Here is a 16,366-nt window from a genome sequence, read left to right on the forward strand (position 1 = left end):
CAGAGCCAGGTGCTGCCGCAACTTCAAGCGGTCCTGTGCCAGCTGGAACAAGACGCTCCGCGACAAGCAGCAGCCAGAGACAGACGGCGCTCTCCCTTGAACTGGCTGCCCGCCTCAGTGCCATTAAGGATGACCGTGAAGAAAAAAAAGGAACATATATTGAAAATGAAATACATGCCCCTCGAGAACAAATACAAATCTTTGCACAGGCAAGTTGAACGTGAACAAATTATGAAGCTTCTTCGGCTTAAAGAAGCCAGCCAAAAAAGGAAAGCGGAAATTCTAAAGCTTCAGCTAGAAGCTTTGAAGAAATAGTAAACGTCTTTCTTGTTGCTGTGATTTTGTCTCATTCCATTTACGTAAAATACTGCGCGAATATGCGGTCTCTGATCCTGAAGCCACTTGCTGTGTCTGGCAACGGAGGCATGCCTGGTGGCGTTTGTTGAAAGGAGGGAGCGGAAGCTTGCGGAGCGGCGTTGTGTATTGCCTGGCTTTGTGCAGGAGGGGGAACAGGGTCTCTCAGCAGGTGGCCGAAGTTCTGTAGTGCAGCACAAGCTGTGATGACGATAGGAACTGATCTTGTTTTTATCTGAAGAGTCATTTCAAGGCATGGAAACCTTCGCTTCCATACTCCAAACGTCCTCTCAACACTGCAGCGAGTCCTCGAGTGGCACTTGTTGTACCTAAACAAAACAGTTTTTCAATTAAGCCATTATTTTCGAACATAATGGTTACATCGCAGGATTTTATAGTAGTGTTGAAACTCCAAATCACCTGTGCTGAGGGCTGCTTTGTGTCTCTCGAAAAGGGGTCATGAGATAGGACCTGAGGGATACCCCTTGTTAGGAATGGCCGGACGGGGTGGCAACGTGCCAGCTATTTCAGCCCGCTGCACATGTTCCCAACCAACCGGATGGGGCGCACTTCAGAGAACTGCGACTAACCGGTAGCCACGTGGCGCGGGGTGCTCAAGAATGTGCTACCCGCCAGCGCCACCCTTGACGGAGCAGAGTTCTACGAAGCCCCTCTGACGTCGGCTCCGGACCTTTACACCTGTGTGTATGTGCAACACGAGTATGTGAGCCCGCCTCCTCCAAAAGGGTGGGTCATCTTCGGTGACGTCGAATGGTGACGTCGAACGATCACTGGACGAACGTTTCCGTTCGCTTGGAATCAGGGGAGGGACAAGTGCTTATAAGCAGCGGTTGTCGGCTGCGAGAGGGTGCTCGTCGTGGTGCTCGTCGTCGGGAGCTGAGTGCTCGTTGTCATGCTAGAAATGTACTAGTGAGCTGTGTGCTCGTAAGCTGTTTGCTGTATGCGTCGTCTTGCGGGCGCCATTTGGGAGTCACGCTAGGCTGTCGATGTATGTCTTGTTGAAAGTGTAAATACTGCCAATAAACTCTGCTCGCCTAGTTCCTCCCAAGTTCATTCCTACAGTTACGACTGCCAAATCTTACACCCTTGTCACCAAGTAGGATGCCAGGCACATTCGCTTCTTCGTACTGCACTCTGGCTCGACTATTATCGAAAATTCGGCTGTCATGTGTTGAGCCGGGCCAGCTGGCAACCAAATAAAAAAATTGAAGCCGAGGCCCTGTGATTGCCTGCAAAACAAGCCGCATATTTAGCTGTGTTTAAAAACGACGAATAATACAGCGTCTCACACATCCTCAGGATATTTCGTTCCAAGTGCACTCGAAAGGTAAGGCACGAAATGTATAAACGCCTCCTTGATATTGGAGTTAGCTAATTGCAAAATGCGTGGTCATTTGGTAAATGCGAAATCGCTAGCGTTGCTAACTGCTACCATAATCTTTAGCCCCGACAGTTTCTCTCGCAGCTCCCTACATTGTTGAAAGCGTAATAAACACACCTGGGCATTGATGGAGAAGTACCCCTTTCGACAGCGAAAAACCTCCGCTTCATCTCCTCCGGGTCTTCTGATGGGTACATGAGTGCAGTCAATGCACACGCTCACACTAGGAAACCGTGCGATTGTGTAGAACTCATCCCTTACGGATGCCAAATCATTAGCATTTGGGAACTTCACGAGCTGCGGGAACAAAGTCTCGGAAATCATTCTTGACATTCGTGCAATTATGCGAGACACAGTTACATGAGAAACATTAACGAGGTCTCCGGTGACAACCTGAATTGTTCCGGCGCCGTAGAATCGCAGCGCGATTAGAAGCTGGAGCAGCGGCGGCACGGGGTGACCGCGTTCGTTGTCATTTGGGACCAGTGGCAGCATTTCCCACAGACGTAGCACCGCTTGCTTAGAAAAGGGTACCGCCACGAGAATTCCGTGTCGTTGTATACTTCCATGGAATTCTGTCGATCCTTAAGCCGTGGCCGTAATGGAAACACGTATCGCTATGCCTCATCCTCCGTAATATTGCGCACACGTCCGGCGAAGTCGGCAAAGTCGGCGAGGCTGCCGTAGCAGGCGGCCATCTTGCTTGCTAGGTGAGAGTAGCGAAAGTCGCACTTAAGGTTGCCAATGACCGTACTTTACTTTCCGGCACTCAAGTGTCGATTAAAGTTTACTTTAAGTACAAGATTTGTCTATGAAACGCGTTAAGCATCGACCGGCAACTTACGTCATAAGTTAAGGGCAAGTTCCGTTTCTGAATACGGGCCTAAGAAACAGACGAGCGTCTTGCAAATGTATTTGTGCCGAGTAATGGCCATTCAGAGCACCTTGTTCCAAGTTGCAGTCGTGGCCGAGCGGTTAAGGCGATAGACTAGAAATCTATTGGGGTCTCCCCGCACAGGTTCGAATCCTGTCGACTGCGTGCATAACTTTTTTGCAAGCCTGTGTGGCTTCATGCGCATTTTTGCAGAGGAAGCAACTGTAAAATAATTAGTTAGCACACTTTCCACACCTCTTCCCGTAAAACTGAAGGGCGGGCATATGCCCTACCACAACAAACCTAAGAAACAGACGGGCGTCTTGCAACTGAATTTCTACCGAATAATGGCCATTCGGAGCACCTTGTTGCAAGTTGCAGTCGTGGCCGGGCGGTTAAGGCAATAGACTAGAAATCTATTGGGGTCTCCCCGCACAAGTTCGAATCCTGTCGACTGCATGCATAACTTTTCTGCAACCCTGTGTGGCTTCATGCGCCTTTTTGCAGAGCAAGCAACTAGAATAATTAGTCGCCACGCTTTCCACGCCTCTTCCCGTAAAATTGAAGGGCGGGCACATGCCCGACCTCAACAAACCTAAAAAACAGACGGTCGTCTTGTAACTAAATTTGTACCGAATTATGGCCATTCGGAGCTGTTTGTTGTCAGTTGCGGTCGTGGCCGAGTGGTTAAGGCGATAAACTAGACAACTTTTGGAGTCTACCCGCACAGGTTCGGATCCTTTCGACTGCGTGCATAAGTTTTTTTGCAAGCCTGTGTGGATTCATGCACATTTTTGCAGAGGAAGCAACTGTAGAATAATTAGTTACCAGACTTTCCACGTCAGTTCGCACAAAATTGAAGGGCAGGCACATGCCCGACCTCAACAAACCCAAGATGCAGATAAGCGTCTTGCCACTGAATTTGTACCGAATAATGGCCGTGCAGAACACCTTGTTGTCAATTGCAGTCGTGTCCGAGCTCGTTCCACTTGCGGCCACCACAGCGAACGGACGTGTAATCATGTGCTGCATGGAACGGCTGAGGCGGGCGTTGCCCGCGGTAACATGCTCAATGAGAACGACGATAGCGACTATCAGATTGTTTTTGTTGCAGCTGCGTACGGGTCGTGTCGCGTTGAACACCGTGTTTTTACACGGCGACATCCGGGCGAGGCCCTTTAAGGTTTTCGTGACGCCCTGCGCCCTACCGGACTGCTACCTGAAGTCGTTGCGCTGGGGGCGTACCAGATAAACCATGTCTGGGCGGTCACCATGTGTGGCGCTGATGCAACAAAGAGGCTGCAGGCCTTCAAGGAGCTTCAAGTGTAGGGGCGGTGCTGCCTCATCATCGTCAGGCGTCAGTTACAAAGGCTACACAATGAGGACCGTGCTGTTGAACTTCAAGAGCGGCGTCACCGTGGATGACGTGCCCCATCAGATCCGGGTCGCCGGTGAGCTGGCCCTCGTCGTCGCCCCTGGCCGGCCGATGCAGTGTTTGCGCTGCAAAGGAAACGGTCACGTAGGAAGCGACTGTAAATTGCCCCGATGTTCTCTATGCCAACGTTTCGGGCTTGTTGACGCCAAGTGTGACCGCTCTTACGCCGCGGCGGTAGGTCAGCCTGAGGGCGATAAGACAGCAGAGGAAGCCATGGACGTGGCTAAAGCTGAGGACGCAGCCAGAGGCACAGGAGACGCGGCCAATCTGCAGGTGACGACTACTACAATGGCACCTGCTGCGGAGGAGACATACGGGCCCCCTAAACCCACAAGTAAATTTTCGAGAACACCGGCAACGGCAGAAAAAGACGTTGAGAAAAGGGAGTATGTTCAGTATGTATGTATGTTCCTCAGTATGTTCCTCAAGTGTCTGTGGCGGGCGCGCTGAACGACTGCAAAGACCAGACAGCTGACGGGGCCGCCAATACATCGGTTGCTGGCGCGGCCGTCAAGCGACCGCTGGAAAAACAAGACCTCAAAGGCAGCCTTGAGGCAAGCAAGACGGAGGGACCATCCGCAAAGGCGCCTCTAGGGAGATGTTCCGGATACAAGCCAATGCCCAACTTCGGGGCAGGGAGGCGGGTCGGGGACAAACCGGCGGCGCAACAAAAGGACCCCGGGCGACCGGAGAAGCGCGGTGACGTCTAGCGGTGTGCTAGACGTTAAAGGTAAGCACCATGCTTCGGGTTCTCCTCTAACACCTATCGGTGAATGATGGCTTCTAACCAGCCTTTTAGTTCCGCCACACTTAATGTGCGAGGACTGGCGGCAAAGAAAAAGCAGAGTCAGGTCTATAAACTCTTGGTGGACCAGGACCTTCACGTGTTGGCAGTACGAAACAAAAAGTGGAAGGGGTGGAGGAAACCGGAAGCATGGTGCTTCTTTTCACGTCCAAGTATTTTGTGGTTGTTAGCCATGCCATTGGGACATCCGCTGGCAGCACCCTTTATGTTAAAAAGTTGCAAGGCCTTGTGATTCAAGATTATTTTTCATGTGTGTCGGGTAGGACTGTGCGGTGCGATTTTTCGTTGAGTGACCGTGACTGGCGGGTCATTTGTATTTATGCACCAAACGCGGATAAAGACCGAACCAATTTCTTTTCGGAGATTAGGAAGCATCTAAATGTCACGAAACAACTGGTTCTACTAGGTGATTTCAATTGCGTATTGATTGGGAGCGATAGAGCAACAAAACAGACACCGAACGACAAGAGCACCGTATTTTCGAAAGAACTGATAGACGAGCATGATATTGCGGACGTTGCCGAATGTTTAGAAGGGGAACGCGAGGTGCAGTACATGCATTTTCAGGCCTCTAGCCATGCTCGGCTCGACAGGATTTACGTGTCCCTTCAAATCATACCTGCATATAACATTTACACTCTACTGCCCGTTTCTTTCTCAGACCATTATTTAGTGAAATGCAATGTGGGTGAAAAAAATGTAATAGCTTTAACTAGGATCTGTGGAAACTAAACGACGTGACGAGCACTTTATCCGTTTTGTGCGAGAAGCAATAAACGATGTTAAACTTGACGGTAATAAGCAGATAGGTGTTGATTGGGAATTACTAAAATTTTAAAATAAAGGCAATCGAAAGAAGCAGCGTCTTAAAACACCGAGAGAAGATGAGAGAGAACGGGCTGAAAGAAACATTGCGGAAAGTAACTGCACTGGAAAGCAAAGCGCCAGGTCTTTTTAAAGAAGACCTACTTAAGTTAAAACAACAGCTGGAGCAATTCGAGGAGAACCGCCATCGCGGGGCGCTCGTTCGAGACAGAGCAGAAGCATGGGCCGTGGGGGAAACGCCCACGAAACGGGCGCTAGGTATCGAGAAGACGCATGCGCGGCGAAATGAAATAGAAGCGATTGAAGAGAATGGCCAAGAACTGAATGACAGGGAAAGCATCGCACGTGCTTTTGACCGGCATTACGAGCGGCTCTTTGCATACCAGCCAGTCGATATTGAAGCGTACAGAGCAAACTATCTTCTTGTATGCCACAACTATCAGCAGAAAAGAAGTCACTACTAGAGCACCCATTACACATGCTGAAATAGAAAGTGCTATAGATAACCTGAGCCTTGATAAGTCGCCAGGTCCGAATGGTCTTGGCGCGGCCTTTTATAAAGCGTTCAAGAGCAAGTTCGTGCCTTTGTTGAAAGCGCCGTTTCACGAAGTTTTTGCTACCAACACATTACCACCGTCATTCTCTGAAGCCCATACTGTCCTTATTCCTAAGACGTACCAAAAAGCCATGTTGAGACTAGTCACGGCGTACAGACCCATTTCATGGACCAACACGGATTACAAAGTTTTAATGAAAGTTATTGCAAGCCGATTACAGTCAATCATTAAGGATCTTGTAGGACCCCACCAGATTTGCGGTATAAAGCGTACGCACTATCGCGACAAATGTACACACGATGAGAGGCGTCTTGGAATGCTGTGACGATTTTCAATATGCTATTGCCATTCTGCAGATAGATTTAGAAAAAAACTTTGATTTTGTCTCACATGAAATTTTGTCATAAGTTCTTGAGCACGTGAATGTAGGATCAATCATAGCTAAAGGGGTATCTCTGGCGTACCGGAACTGCTCAACACGGCTGATTATTAACAAGACACTGGGGGCCCCCATTAAAATAGAGCGTTCAGTGCGCCAGGGGTGTCCTCTCAACCCGCTTTTGTTTGCCATCTATCTAGAAAGCTTTTGTTTGGAAATCATTAGAAACAGTAACATAAAGGGCGTCAAACTCATGGAAGCCGAAGTGAAACTCCTGGCCTATGGAGACGATGCAGCGGTGTGCTGTACAACTAAAGAAAGCGTTACAGAAGTAACAACCTTAGTTAAACATTTTGGTAACACAACAGGGAGCGTTGCAAATTGGAGTGTCTCGATTTTTGGCATGGTGAATGGCACTCAACAGCGGAAACGTTCGCAAACATAAATCGCCAGCTAAATACTTGGGCGTTCCGCTCGAACATTACCGGCGGAATGAGGACTGCTGGCTCGAGGAGGCCAAAGGACTCAAAGAAAAAAAAAACAAATTGGAAAGGTGTTCATCTCTCGATGTTTGCGAGAGCTACTGCGTGCAACTTGTTTTTAATAAGCAAAATATGGTACGTTATGCAAGTTTCCTGTTGCTCTCGTTTAAATGTGCAAAGGATCCACAGAGTTTTTGCAGTGTTCATTTGGGCATCAGAATGGGAGAGGTGCAGCCGTACGAACTTATTTAGGAGAGTCAAGGACGAGGACCTAGGCCTGTCACATCTTTTTGTGAAACAGCTAGTCAACCGGTTCACTTTCTTTAGAGACGTGCGCGACCCCTTTCTGCGCACAATGTGCCAGTTACGACTGAGCAAGCATCTGCCAATGTACGTGGTGTGCAATTTAAGTATGCCTGGCGCTCTTCGAGGGTACCTACACGAAGTCGTTGACAGTGTCCGTTTTCTGTCCGTACGCTTTTCTAATGATTATCTTTTTTCGGTGTCGCGGAAAAAATTGTACCGGGATATAGTTGACATGATTATGCCGGTTCCGGTGTAAAGAGCCATAAACAGTGGAGGACAGGGAAACGACGTGTTAAAGCGGGTTAAGGAAATGCAGGTGCCGCCAAGCGATAAATTCTTTTTCTTTAAATTACATAACGAAACTTTGCCGGTACGGGCCTTTTTATATGAGAGGGGTTTTTATTTACTGTTGGGAGCAAACTGCCTTACATCTAAAAAACTCGAAACAATTGACCTTGTTTTTTTTTTTTTGCATTGTTGGGCAACGGTTTTCTTTTGGGACGTTCTTCAAAAAACACTACTGAAAGAATTGCCTTTAAGTCCATTTCGTATTAGACACTTGTCGGTAGAAAATGAGGACGGGGTGCCTTTGGACTTAATTATGGTACTGGCCCTCCACAGTTTATGGCGGGCTCGAATGGCCGTTTTTTTTTTTTTTTTGTGAACCTGACAGCCAGCATGCGTGGCTGCTCTTCCGGGAAGGTACTTCCAAATTCATTGATGTATTTAAATATCAAGAATGTCCTCCAGATTGGCTGGCGAGGATTGAGCCCCTCGCTACATTAAAGGAATATTAAAGGTAACATGTCCAGGCACAATGTGACTTACCACACAATATGCATGCGCGCAAAATTGAAAGTGCGTATGTGTATATTTTTGTATCGCTTACATTAAAATGACACTCTATGTGTTTTCTACGTGAAAGTTCCGGCAATAAAGAAAAAAAAAAGCAGTCGTGGCCGAGCGGTTAAGGCGATAGACTTGAAATCTATTGGGGTCTCCCCTCACAATTTCGAATCCTGTCGACTGCGTGCATACCTTTTTTTGCAAGCCTGTGTGGTTTCATGCGCATTTTTGCAGAGGAAGCAACTGTAGAATGTTTAGTTACCACACTTCCCACGTCTCTTGGCGTAAAATTGGAAGGTGGGCGAATGCCGGACTTTAGAAAACGTAAGAAACAGACACGCGTCTTGCATCTGAATTTGTACCGAACAATGGCCATTCAGAGCAATTTGTTGCCAGTTGCAGTCGCGGCCGAGCGAGTTGACTTCCGGCCACCGTAGTGTACGGACGTGGCTGATATGAGCTCCGTCGGAGCGGATGTAGCGGTCCACCATAGCCGCGGTTCCAGGAATGAAGTGTCGCTGGATTATGCAATCATTTAGTCCCCTCTGCCAACTGCGCACGTTGTTCGGCATACCGTTTTTCTACACGCCGATGTAAAAGGTAGACCATATCGCGCAGAAGATTTTTGTGAGCAACTGTTCCAACGTGTTCCGCCCACCGAGGTTCTTGGGCTCGGCGCCTATCAAATGAATCATATGTGGGCGGTTACCTGCAAGACTGCTGAAGGCGCGAAGTTTTTGGCCGAACAGGAATTGACGGTCAAGGGCCGGAGATGTATCGTAGTTGATCCAAGTCACCGCGACGTCCGTCTGAAGTTTCACTGACTGCTTTACCATGTCTCTTCCGGGCCCTTGTCGTAGCGCCCGGAAGAGCGCCAAGTTGCTTGCGCTGCCACTAGATTGGTCACATAAGAAAGAACTGCCGGGTGCCGCGGTGCAACGTCTGCAAACGCTTTGGACACGCCGTAGAAAAATGCTCGAGGCCGTATGCGGCAGCTGCCATGACCACGTTGAGTACGGAGAAATCCGAGCTCACCATGGACGAAGCGGAAGCAGAAGAATGTGCGAATTCTGCAACATCAGGAGTACAAGGGACAAGCACCAAAGGAAGTAAGCAACCGGAAAATACTACCGCGGAAAAGTTGACAGCCACTGCACAGATAGAAATTGCAGTAGATGCAAAAGCCAAGATACAGCGCTCCGAATTCATCGAGGGTAGTGCCAACAAAACAAGTGGAAATAAAGGGACAGCGGAAGTTCACCACAAGCGTGCCGAAGTGGACGCCATGGATTGCCGTGAAGCACAAGATAACAGTGCGCTGGGAAAAAGACTACGAGACGATGCCAGTGCAGAGACAAAGGACGCCAACAGCAGTGAACCGCCGACGAAAGCGTTCACCAGTCACCGGCTGCGGCCCACCCCAAAGCCAAACGTTCCAGAGGGAGAAAAGAGGGCGGCTAAGCCGCCCACTTGACAACACGGCTAACGCACCGAGGGTGTACCCCAAAATCGGGGCACAGACTGTTTGGTGAGCGCATTATTTTTCAAAGATAAAGATGGCTGTTAGACTTGAGAGAGCAGTTTGTTTCGCCACTCTAAATGTGCGTGGGCTTTCGTCTAGAAGACGCCAGTACCAATTAGGTAGGCTATTTGTTGAACATGATTTATACGTGATCGCCGTGCAAGAAACAAAAGTACAGACGGAGGACGAAACTAATCGAATGGTTGCGCCTTTCAGCACAACGTATAATGTTTGTGTGTCACATTCCGATGGCTTATCGGGAGGGTGAGAAATTTTTATAAAAAGATTGATGGGCGCAGTTGAGACAAGCATAAGAAGCAGTGAGAGCGGACGCTTCGTGGTTTGTCAATTTTCGTTACTGAATTTTGAATGGCGCGTGATTTGCTTGCACGCCTCAAATCGCGACAACGAAAGAAAAGCATTCTTTGAAGAGATTGGTGTTTTTCTTGATTGTAGTAGATATTGGATATTAATTGTAGACTTCAAGCGTATAAATTTGCGCGATCAAAGCGCACTGTTCTTGACGGAATTGATTGCAGAGAATGGACTAGAAGATGTGGCCCTCTGCATGTGAAATGGCGGGGTTGAGTTCACGCATTTTCAGGGCCAAAGTCACGCGCGTTTGGATAGAGCCTACACCCCACTCGGCCTTGTGGTGTCTTGTGACGAATACGTTGTTATACCAGTGTCTTTTAGCGACCACTGTCTGGTAAAATTCACGCTTGGGACAAAGGAAAAAATGGCAAAGTTCAACTGGCACCTCTGGAAATTAAATAATAGCATTATGAAAGATGATTTTTTGTAGATAAGTGAGTGAAGCGTTAACGATGCTATATGAAGTTGGAAAAGACGACTGGGAAACGAGGGGGGAAACTCTTAAGCCGAGACCACACGTACGCTTGCGGGCGCGCGCAAGTTCGCGTCCGCGCGCCTAACGCCTGCCGCGCCTCACGAGTAACGGCGGTTTGCATCCACAAAGACGCGCGACAGCGCGCGCTCCCTGGGCTCACTCACAGACTCCTTGGCAGGCGCCGCTTCGTAATTTGTTATCGACAGTGTTTCAAAATGCTTCAATTTCTACAAACATAATTGTAATATTTTTATAGCGGTTAGATCAATGCAAGAAAAGGAAAGAAGCATTTTCTTGCATAAAATAAATCTGCTTTACTGAGAGTTGAACGTTTCGCGCCGTAGCTGCGTAGCCAGGCGCGCCGACGCGAGTCAACCGAAGCGCGCGATAACAGAGAGCAGCTGTACCCCGAGATCACGCTGCGTTTCGACGCGTACGAGCCATGCCACACCGTCTGCGCATGCGTGGGCGCGTGAACGCGAGCTTGCGCGCGTCCGCAAGCGTACGTGTGGTCTGGGCTTTAAAGACGATAATAAATTGAGTGCTACAGAACGAACGACTAACCTCAATTTTGAGAAGAAACAAGACGAGAAGAAATTGCAGTCGCAACTGCAAGCGCTATTAAAGGAAGAGAGTGTGAAACCGCGCTCTTTCACTGACGAACTCTAAAATACCAAAAACAAGCTGTAACTTTTAGATAAAGAAAAGTACAGAGGTGCTATTATTAGGTCAAGAACAGAAAAGCTTTGGATGGGCGAAACACCGACAAAGCGGGCATTAAGTGATGAAAAGCAGTTCGCACAAAGAAAAGTTAAGGAAATAATATTCAATGGCAGACTGACGAAGGAAAAAAGTCAGAGAATTAACGCGGTTGTTGAACACTATTGCGATTTGCTTGCAAAACGTATTCCTATGACGAGTGGATTTAGTGAAGATCTCCTTTCTTTAGTGCCCAAGTTTGACGACGAAAATAAAAAAAGTTTGGAGGCTCCTATTAGTATACAGGAGAGTAAAATTTCTATTGATGACTTAAGCACTGGAAAGACACCTGGCCAAAGTGGAATCAGAGAAGAATTCTATAAAATGTTTAAAGAAGAGATAGCCAGCGCGCTGTTCGAAGTTATGGAAGAGGGGTATAAAAAGAAGCTACCACGGTCTTTCACTGAAGCGCACACTGTTTTAATCCCCAAAATGGATGACATCAAACTTCAGTCTGTGACATCATATCGCCCCATTACCCTCTTGAATACGGATTACAAAATTTTCATGAAGGTGTTGGCCAAGAGAATGCAGAATGTCATTCAAAACATTGTAGGACCACACCAGATACGTGGCATAAGAGCTCGTAGCATTACCACAAATATACACGTAGTAAGAAGAGTCTTAGAGATTTGTGATGACTTTCGAGACCGAATAGCAATGATGCAACTAGTCTTACAAAAAGCTTGTGATTGTGTGCCCCATGAAGTGTTGTTCAACGTGTTAGAACATGTGCAAGTTGGAACGGCGTTTCTTGATGGATTAAAGATGGCGTACTCGCAGTGTGTAACACGCCTGGTAGGTAATAGAAAGCTCCGTGAAAAATGCGACATACTCAGTTCTATCAGACAAGGATGCCCGGCCTCAGCCTTACTCTTTGCCATATACATAGAACCTTTTTGTTTATCAATTATCCAAAATTCTAACGTGCACGGATTGGGATTACAGAGTACTGAAGCAAAGATTCTTGCATATGCTGACGATGTGGCTGTACTCTGTCAAGATAGGCAGAGCAGATGTGAAGTTGTTCACACAGCCACACAATTTTGTTCCATGACAGGTAGCATGATTAATGGGACAAAACAACTGCATTTCGGTATGGTAATTGGCATATGAAGCCTGATGTATACCTAAATGTAAGATGCGAAATCCGCCCACTGAAGTTCCTTGAGGTGCCACTCGAGGTTTAACGTGACAGAACGAGTACCGGAAGGATGAAGAAGAAACAATCAGGCAAAAGACAAACGCCTAAGTTGGGCTCTCTATTTTTGCACGGGCGTCTGTATGCAACCTGTTTTTAATAGTCAAAATATGGTATGTTTTCCAAGTCCTTTGTATGTAGCGTGTGAATGTGCAGAAATATCACATAATTTTCGCCGTGTTTGTCTGGAAATCAACCTGGGAACGAACAAGTCGCTCAAATTTGTTCTTACCACTTCGAAACGGTGGATTGGGTTTGTGTCACTTATTTATTAGGCAAGTTGTGTCTCGTTTTATTTTTCTCCGCGACCAAAGAAATGGCTGTTTGTAAACTGTAATAAAATTAAGACTCTGTTCACACGTTCCAGAATTTGTTGTGTCGTATAATAATATATACCATTATGTGACTGGATTATTGCGTGAAGTAGTGCATTCATTTCAATTTCTGAAAGTGCGTTTTTCACTAGAGTACTTGTCCTCTGTAAAACGGAAAACACTTTACAAAGACCATGTCGACTGTTTGTTGCCAACACTGAGGTGCAGATCTTTATTCAATGTCGGACTAGGATAGGACGTGCTAAGAAGGGTTAAAAAGATGCATGTAAAAGCGGGAACAAAAATTATCTTCTATAAACTTTACTCTGGGACGCTCCCCGTAAAGCAACGGTTAGCTGACAAGGGACTCTACGTTCCATGGACGACAAACTGTCTACTTTGTAAGACACCCGAAACCGTAGAACACGTGTTTCTTTACTGCTCGGACGCCGTTTTCCATTGGGACATTCTGCAGCGCACATTGAAAAAGGACCAACCCATCACGAGTTCGTTTTCTGAGTGTGGAGGCATTCGAGGCACTGAGGCATTCGTTTTCTGAGTGTGGACAATTAAGACGGCGTCCCGTACGACATGTTCATGCTGATAGCACTTCACAGCATCTGGCAGACTAGAATGGCGGTCCGCAATGACGACCTTCACGCACGTCCTGTCAGGGAAAATTTCATTGTAAATATGGATTATATACGCGAACTGTATAAAGTGCAACCAGAGCCTCCTGACTGGCTACGGATCTTGGACGAATTGTGTAACTTTAAATGATTTTAATGTGAACGCAGCAGTAAAGTCTTGGTCAATGTGTTTCCTTTTTTTTATCATTCATGTTCCTCTGATTCCACAACCTGTAAAATAAAACAGGCAATAAAGAAAAAGAAAGCAGTCGTGGCCGAGCGGTTAAGGCGATAGACTTGATATCTATAGGTGCCTCCCGCCAAGGTTCGAGTCTTGTCGACTGCGTGCATACTTTTTGGGCGAGCCTGTGTGGCTTCATGCCCATTTTTGCAGAGGAAGCAACTGTAAAATATCTAGTTTCCACGCTTTCCACGTCTCTTCACGCAAAATTGAAAGGGGGGCACATGCCCGACCTCAACAGACCGAAGAAACAGGCGAGCGTCTTGCAACTGAATTCGTACCGAATAATAGCCATTCAGAGCACCCTGTTGCTAGTTGCAGTCGTGGCCGAGCGTGCATCCCACAAAATCCTTTTCACCATTCCTGATTATGTAAATGTTGGTTTGGTGCTTTTAGATGGAGTTAGGATGTGTTATGCTAAGTGTACCGCTAATCCTATAATAAATAAGGAGGTAGGTCAGAGCTTTCACGTACGCTCAAGTGTGCGCCAGGGGTGCCCCTTAAATCCTTCACTATTTGCGTTATGCCTTGAGCCATTCTGCAGAAAAATTATTTATAATAACACTATTATAGGTTTTCGTTTACAGTCAGCAGAACTAAAACTGCTAACATATGCGGATGATATTGCTTTGTTCTGTAGCGATAAGCAAAGTGTCGTGACCGCGGTAACGGACGTTTTATCATTTTGTAAAATGATGGGTGGCGTCAAAAACTGCGTGCAGAAGTTGCACCGAATTTTTGCTGTTTATGTATGCGGATCGTCATGGGGGCTCACAACTCGTTTAAATTTGTTCCACCCATTGCGCAAAGGGGGTTTGGGCCTATCTCATTTATTTCTGAAGCAGGTAGTTTCAAGGTTTGCTTTTCTACGAGACCAAAGAGATGGTTTTTTGCGGTCCGTAATTCAATGGCGACTGTGTGATGCGTTGCCTGATTACATTGTGACGTCACATGCTGGACCTAAGGAAACGATTAAAGGTTTCTAGTCAGAGGTGGTGAACGCTTATCGCCTCCTCAGTGCGCATTCTCCCGCAGATTACTTGCATACTGCAAAACGAAAACTATTGTATAAAGACTTACTAGATATTATGTGCCCAGTGCCTGTGTACCGAGCTCTGTATCACTTCGGCCGCGAAAAGTACGTATTAAACCGGGTCAAAAAGATGCCTGTGAAGGCGACCACGAAATCATTTTTCTTCTGTTTGCACACTGGTATGCTCCCTGTCAAGCCGTGGCTCCAAGAGAAAGAATTCTTCCTTCCCTGGGGCGTTAATTGCAACATTTTCCAAAAGCCTGAAACAATGCAGCACATATTCCTAGACTGCAGGGATCCAGTGTTTCTGTGGGACATTCACCAGCGAACAATTAGGAAGGATTTTCTGTTAACCACTTTTGGTATTAAGTTCTTGCCGCTGACTGACGTAGAGGGCGTGCCGTGTGATATGGTGATGCTCCTCTGTATGCAAAGCGTGTGGAAGACTAGGATGGCTGCAAGAAATGAGGAGGCGAATCCTAGACCAACCAGAGATTATTTCATTGAAAATATTATTTATGTGCGCAAAGTGCTAAAAACCCAAACAGAGCCACCACACCGGGTGCCTATCCTTGATCAGCTAGCGACGATCAAGCAATTTTAACCTAACTCCACATTTGAATGTTCAGTCTTTTTTTTTTTTTGACATCACAGCATGTGTTGAATTCAGAGATTGAATTCGTGCTTTGTATATCACTGTATGTACAGTTTTCAAAAAAGGAAATAAAGAAGAAAAAAGCAGTCATGGCCGAGCGGTTAAGACGATAGACTAGAAATCTATTGGGGTCTCCCCGCACAGGTACGAGTCCTGTCGACTGCGTGCATAACTTTTTTGCAAGCCTGTGTGGCTTCATGCGCTTTTTTGGAGAGCAAGCAGCTGTAGAATATTTAGTTACCACGCTTTCCACGTCTCTTCGCGCAAAATTGAAGGGCGGGCACATGACCGACCTCAACAAACCTAGGATACAGACGAGTGTCTTGCAACTGAATTTGTACCGAATAATGACCATTCAGAGCACCTTGCTGCCAGTGGCAGTCGTGGCCGAGTGGTTAGGGCGATAGACAAGAAATCTGTTGGGGTCTCCCCGCACAGGTTCGAATCCTGTCGACTGCGTGCGTAAGTTTTTTGCAAGCCTGTGTGGCTTCATGCGCATTTTTGCAGATGGAGCACCCGTATAATAATTAGTTACCACACTTTCTTTCTCTCTTCGCGTAAAATTGAAGGGTGGGCACATGCCCGACCTCAACAAACCTAAGAAACAGGCAAGCGTCTTACAACAGCATTTGTACCGAATAATGACCATTCAGAACACCTTGTTGCCAGTTGCAGTCATGGCCGAGCGGTGAAGGTGATGGACTAGAAAACTATTGGGGTCTCGCCGCACAGGTTTGAATCCTGTCGACTGCGTGCATAACTTTTTTGCAAGCCTGTGTGGCTTCATGCGCATTTTTGCAGAGGAAGCAACTGTAGAATAATTAGTTACCACACTTTCCTCGCCCTCTCACGTGAAGTTACAGGCGGGCGCATGCACGACCGCCACAATCCCAAGAA

At 47.1% G+C, this 16,366-nt stretch overlaps 5 non-coding genes across 5 annotated transcripts; all 5 read left to right on the top strand.

Annotated features, from left to right (window-relative positions):
* Nucleotides 1-2,713: 2,713 nt before the first annotated feature.
* On the top strand, nt 2,714-2,795 carry TRNAS-AGA (transfer RNA serine (anticodon AGA)). Its single transcript has one exon. It is a non-coding gene; the product is annotated as a tRNA-Ser (tRNA).
* A 212-nt stretch (nt 2,796-3,007) lies between these two features.
* TRNAS-AGA (transfer RNA serine (anticodon AGA)) lies at nt 3,008-3,089 on the top strand. The gene has a single exon. It is a non-coding gene; the product is annotated as a tRNA-Ser (tRNA).
* Nucleotides 3,090-8,368: 5,279 nt separating this feature from the next.
* Nucleotides 8,369-8,450, top strand: TRNAS-UGA (transfer RNA serine (anticodon UGA)). The gene has a single exon. It is a non-coding gene; the product is annotated as a tRNA-Ser (tRNA).
* Nucleotides 8,451-15,552: 7,102 nt separating this feature from the next.
* Nucleotides 15,553-15,634, top strand: TRNAS-AGA (transfer RNA serine (anticodon AGA)). Its single transcript has one exon. It is a non-coding gene; the product is annotated as a tRNA-Ser (tRNA).
* A 212-nt stretch (nt 15,635-15,846) lies between these two features.
* Nucleotides 15,847-15,928, top strand: TRNAS-AGA (transfer RNA serine (anticodon AGA)). The gene has a single exon. It is a non-coding gene; the product is annotated as a tRNA-Ser (tRNA).
* The last annotated feature ends 438 nt before the right edge of the window (nt 15,929-16,366 follow it).

The sequence above is a fragment of the Dermacentor andersoni genome, chromosome 1 (assembly GCF_023375885.2).
Source record: "Dermacentor andersoni chromosome 1, qqDerAnde1_hic_scaffold, whole genome shotgun sequence".
In the NCBI taxonomy this organism is placed as follows: domain Eukaryota; kingdom Metazoa; phylum Arthropoda; class Arachnida; order Ixodida; family Ixodidae; genus Dermacentor; species Dermacentor andersoni.